Source organism: Nomascus leucogenys, chromosome 2 (genome assembly GCF_006542625.1).
Source record: "Nomascus leucogenys isolate Asia chromosome 2, Asia_NLE_v1, whole genome shotgun sequence".
NCBI lineage: Eukaryota > Metazoa > Chordata > Mammalia > Primates > Hylobatidae > Nomascus > Nomascus leucogenys.
The window spans coordinates 151,262,215-151,268,214 of record NC_044382.1 but is presented as its reverse complement, the minus strand read 5'-3'; positions in this window follow the sequence as shown (position 1 = coordinate 151,268,214).

Below are 6,000 nucleotides of genomic sequence, written 5' to 3'. Positions count from 1 at the left end.
GTGGGAGCCATGGAGAGTCTTGGAGTGAGAAAGTCACATTGAGCAAAGTTCTATTTTAAGCATTTTAGAAGTGAAGATTTACAAGCCAAGACCACCAGTGCATGAGCTACCTTTGTGTGTGTGAGGAAAAGATGTCCCCCGCTGGACAGACAGAGCCCCGTGCCAGGGCACATGGCTTGTTGGATGGAGCCAAGCACCCTTGCAGAGTGAACAACCTGCGCAACAGTGAGCTGGCAGCTTTGACCAAGAGGACATAATGGAGTAGTTGTTAATTAGAGCCTCTGCCACTGAATCTCTTTGCCTCTCTTGCTCAGTGTCCCCTACCCCACTCCCCGCCCACCAACCCCCCTGCATAGAGCAGGCAGCCCTGAGCCTGGAAGCCCACGCAGCAGATGGAAAGGCTTCCAGCTGGCCCCGGGCATGTGTGTGGGTGGGTGGAAGGGGGTGGGTGGAACAATTTCCTGTGCCCCAATCCCAGCTAGCTCACTCTCTGACCACATTTTTCCACCTCGCTTTTTTCCTTATAATTCGCTCACACATCTTACAATCTGGATTGTTTTTTGTGAATGGAATGTAACCTGAGAGCTGGGGAGGAAAGTCCCGGTGAGGCCGTACAGATGGAGAAGGCGCCCCTCTCCGTGTGAAAGGGGAGCTGGGGCAGGCACTGCGGGCTCCCTGGTGGCCAGGGCAGCCGGCAAGACGGACAGGGCCAGGTGGGGAAGGTCACGGCGCCCGCAAGGCCGAAGAAGCAGGAAAGGCTGGGACTCCCCCAACCCCCTGCCGCCTGGCAGCTCCCCCAGCCGTGTTTTCTGAGCAGGACCACCCAGGGAGAATCTGACCCCTGCTGGGATGGGGCACTGGGGGCTGTGGCCTCTTCTAGGAGGAGTCTGGTGACTTCCAGCGGCAGATCTGAAGTCTGTGCCCAGCACCCGGTGCTAAGTAGCCCTCGTTCAGTAATTCATTTGTTCATTAATTTGTTCAAAAATATTTATTGAGTGCCATGTGCCAGGCACGGCGCCAGGCACCGGGAACTGCTGTGAACGAGACAGCTGAGGCCCTGCCCTCGTGGATGGTGGGGAAAAGCAACCAGCACACGCCTCTGAATGCTGACAGGCATTAGGGGTTCCTCCGTGAGCTAAGCGCTTTGAGTGTGTTATGTCATTTCATCCCCAAGCAACTCTAGAAGTGATGTTGTCACTGCCCATTTAACATACGAGAAAAATCAAGGCCCAGACAGATTCAACAACTTGCCGAAGAACAGAGTCAGGAAGGCTGGACCCAGGTCCTGTTGACCCCTGGCCTGAGAGTCTCACCACTGTGTCTCCCACAGCTGAGCCCCAGCTTTGGGCGGGTCCCAGGCTCCCGGGACTCCCTGGTCATGGGAGGTCTGGCGTGATGGAGGCTTCCTGGCCCTTCCCAGCGGCGAGGCAGGCCTTGCTTTGCTGAAGAACTGGGGCCTGCCAGGGTTGCCCCTGATGTGGCCAGGGAAAGAGCGTGAATCTGAGGGACTCACAAAGCTTCGCAAGGCTCCTGCCTTCAGAAGCTGAGGATAATGACTCCCTCACCAAAGAGTGAGTGTGAGAATGAAACAAGGTTCAGTTTAGGCAAAGTGCTAAGCAAGCTTTCTGGGATATGGTAGGTGTTTGATAAACGCTGCTTGCAGTCAACAAACTGCCCAACCGTACCTGGCAGGACACTTCTCGGTGTCTTTCATTCAAAGGTGATACAATTGAGCTGAGAGGACCAGCAGGGGTTGGCGCTGAGGCTAGATAGATTTGGGTGGCGCTGAGAACTCTGGAGAGAAGCCAAAAGGTGGCTGTTCCAGACCCTGCCTGCCGCTTCCAACACGCCTGTCCTTTTTGAGTACTCACTGTGCTCACAGTGTGCCAGCACTTTCTCTGGGCAGCCCAGAGCCACAGAAATAGCCCTCAGCAAGAAGACCTTGAAGATGGGGCTACGGTCATTGCCTTCAAAAGCCTGGAAAGCTTCAAAGGAATTAATACAGTCTATGCTTTCCTGGATTTGTGAGCGGAGAGAGCCCACAGAGACTGAAAGCTCCTGGCCCTGGCGCTTCTGTCTGCTTCAAAAAAAGAGAGATATAATCCATATGCCATAAAATTAACAATTTTAAAGTGTGCAATTCAGAGGTTTTTCATATATTCACACGGGTGCCCGAGTATCACCACTGCCTACTTCCAGAACATTTTCATCACCCCAAAAGACCCCATGCACTTAACAGTCACCCCATCCCCTCTCCCCCCGCCCCCCAGCCTCAGGCAACCATGCATCCACTTTATATCTCTATGAATGTTCTTGTTCTTAACAGTTCTCGTAAATGGAAACCTATGCCATGCAGGTCTTCTGTGAACTGCTTCTTCCACTTAGCATGTTTTCATGATTCATCCGCACTGTAACATGCATGACTCAGCACTTCATTCCTTTTCATGGCTGAATAATATTCCACTCTGTGGATATACCACACCTTATCTCTTCATCAATGGATGGACATCTGGTGATTTCCACTGGTTGGCTACTGAGAATACTGCTGTTATAAACATTTGTGGACAGGTTTTAGTGTGAACAGACACTCTCATTCATCTTAGGTATAAGGCTAGGAGTGGAATTGCTGGGCTGCGTGGCAACTCTGTGTTTAAACCTTTTGAGGAGCTGCCAGACCGTTTCCACTGCAGCTGCACCATTGTCATCCCCACCTGCCACAAAGATGGGCTCCAATTTCTCCATATCCTCACCCACACTTGCTATCGTCAGTCTGATGATCCCAGCTGCTGCTCTGCTGGGAGTGAAGTGGCTTCTCAGTGCCATGTGGCCCTTTCACTGGCATGTGCTTGTCTAAATGGGAGCTCTCATGAGACTGTGGCTCCAGTAAGGCAGGGCCCACCCATGCCTGTCACCTGCCACGTCCACCACTGGGCCCTCAGAGCCAAGCCTGGAGCAATTGCTCAATAAAAATGCGTTAAATGGGTGAGTAGCTCAAGAACTGCTACAGCGTGAGCGCAGCCATCCTGACCGCATGTGGCTCTGAGTTCCAAGGATTTTTTATCATTTAGAGAAGTCCAAGAAACCATAACAAAATTGCCATCGTGTGGAAATTTCTCAGGGCCCATCTGATGACCTGTCCTCACTTCAGGCCCCCTGGGGCTGGACATCGTCCTCACAGCGGGCCCCCCTGGGAGGACTTGGTCCCGAGGTGGGGCAGGCAGCAGGGGAGTGACTGTGCCAGGCCCATGGGGAAGCAGTGTCTTCTTCCTGGACGGCACCCCGGCCTGGCTGGGGCCCAGTCCCCGCGCTTTGGCCTCTGCGGTGGTCGACCCGGCCAAATGCACGAACACGTCACGTCATTGGAGCGGATGTGCCCAGGCCGCTCTGGAGAGAGGAAGCGCACAGCTCAGCACTTATTGTTTAAAGAAGGTTTCGCAAAGCCCCGAGGCCGAGGCTGTGAGTCGTTCCTGTGGAATCAGGGAGCCTGCAGGGAGGTCACCCTTTGTTCCCTCTGACAGAGGCGGCTTGGCTGGTGGCCGTGGCCTCAGCGGAACCCTGAAGTCAGCAGAGCTTGTATCAGGGACCTTCCCACTTTCCTCGCTCACACTCCCGGCCTCCCCTCCCTGCGGGAAGGCTCCCATCCCAGGCCCAGCCAGGGTCTCCTCTCCAGGACAGGCGCGGAAAAGGAGGCAGAGTAAAACCGGCCATCGCTCAGTGAGCACGTGCTACGTCCCGGGCCCCGGCGAGGCACCGCATTATTCTCTATTCCACTGGGGAGAGGAGGGGGGCTCTCTTCCTATTTTACAGTTGAGGAAACTGAGGCCCACAGCAAGTCAGAACCTGTCCACAATTCACAGCTGATAGGTGGCGGAGCTGGGATTGGAACCAGGCAGTTTGGCTGTGGCAGTCCCTAAAATGTGGGCTGGGGGTCGGCGATGACTTGGGCCAGAGTTATCAGGAGCTCAAGACAGAGGAGGAAAATAAGGGCTCAGAGGCTGTGCACAGTGACTCACGCCTGTAATCCCAGCACTTTGGGAGACAGAGGCGGGCAGATCACTTGAGGCCAGGAGTTCCAGACCAGCCTGGCCAGCCTGGTGAAACCCCGTCTCTACTGAAAATACAAAAAAATTAGTTGGGTGTGGCGGCGCATGCCTGTAATCCCAGCTACTTGAGAGGCTGAGGCAGGAGAATTGCTGAAACCCAGGCGGTGGAGGTTACAGTGAGCTGAGATCCTGCTACTGCACTCCAGCCTGGGTGACAGAGCAAGACCGTATCTCAAATTCTTTAAAAAGGGGATGGTGCAGAGGGCTCTGAATATTTAATTAATTAATTAATTTTAACTTCAATAGGTTTTTGAGGAATAGATGGTGTTTCGCTACATGAATGAGTTCTTTCGTGCTGACTTCTGAGATTTTGGTGCATACTGTTTAGAATATAAGAGGTGAGGGCAGCCGGCCTTGCTTCTAAGGTGTTGGTTTTTTTTTTTTTAATTGTTATTTTTTGCCACTTTAGGAGCTTCTAACCTTATACCTTTTGTCGTTTTTTTTTTAAAAAAAAAATTGGTGTGACAGTATTCTCTCTTTCAATAAAATAGTATGATAAGGAGACTTCACTTTTTGGAGTTTTAAATAAATGTTTCTTGGTACTGAGTTTTTTTTTTTTTTTTTTGAGACGGAGTCTTGCTCTGTTGCCCAGGCTGGAGTGCAGTGGCACGATCTCAGCTCACTGCAACCTCCGCCTCCTGGGTTCAAGCGATTGTCTCGCCTCAGCCTCCTGAGTAGTTGGGATTACAGGCACCCACCACCACACCTGGCTAATCTTTGTATTTTTAGTACACATGGGTTTCACCGTGTTGTCCAGGCTGGTCTCAAACTCCTGACCTCAAGTGACCCACCTGCCTTGGCCTTCCAAAGTGCTGGGATTTCAGGAATGAGCCACCATGCCCGGCCTTTTTTTTTTTTTTTTTTTTTTCAGAGGCAGGGTCTCACTCTGTGGCCCAGGCTGGGATGCAGTGGCGCCATCTTGGCTCACTGTAACCTCTGCCTCCTGGGTTCAAGTGATTCTCCTGCCTTAGCCTCTCAAGTAGCTGGGATTACAAGCGCCCACTACCACACCTGGCTAATTTTTGTGGCGCAGTCTTGGCTTACTACAGCCTCCACCTTCTGGCATCTCAAGTGATCCTCCCATCTCATCTTCCCAAGTAGCTGAGACTACAAGCATGCACCACCATACCCAGCTAATTTTTTTAACTGTTTTGTAGAGACAGGGTGTTGTTTTGTTGTGCAGGCTGGTCTCAAACTCCTAGACTCAAGGAATCCTCCTGCCTCAGCCTTCCAAAGTGCTGGGATCACAAGTGTTAGCCACCACATCTAGCCTTAAGCAAGGACATTAAAAAAAAAAATAACACAACCACTACCATTTCGTACCCAACAAGACACACAAGACTATCAGAAATGAAGGAAGACAAATCCCTAAATATTTTTTTGGAGATGTAGTCTCGCTCTGTCGCCCAGGCTGGAGTGCGACGGTACGATCTCAGTTCACTGCAACCTCTGCCTCCCAGGTTCATACGATCCTCCCGAGTAGCTGGGATTACAGGCACCTGCCATCATACCTGGCTAATTTTTCTTTCTTTTTTTTTTTTTTTTTTTTTTGTAGAGATGGGGTTTCACTATTTTGGCCAGGCTGGTCTCAAACTCCTGACCTCAGGCGATCTGCCTGCCTCGGCCTCCCAAAATGCTGGGATTATAGGCGTGAGCCACCATGCCCAGCCCCTAAATAGTTTTAAAAATGGAACACGCCTCACTTTGTCAGTTTGCGTTTTCCATATTCTTCCCAGGTCACTGTGGACGTTGGCAGTGCCAGCCTGGCTCACTTTGCGGTGTGGCTGACTTTCAGGGGCCCCTGGGCTGGGTGCCTCGGAGGTAGCATCCTACCAACAGATGCTTGTTGCTGGCTTCCCACTGGCTGGGGAATGCCCTGGCAATTTCGTACTACAGA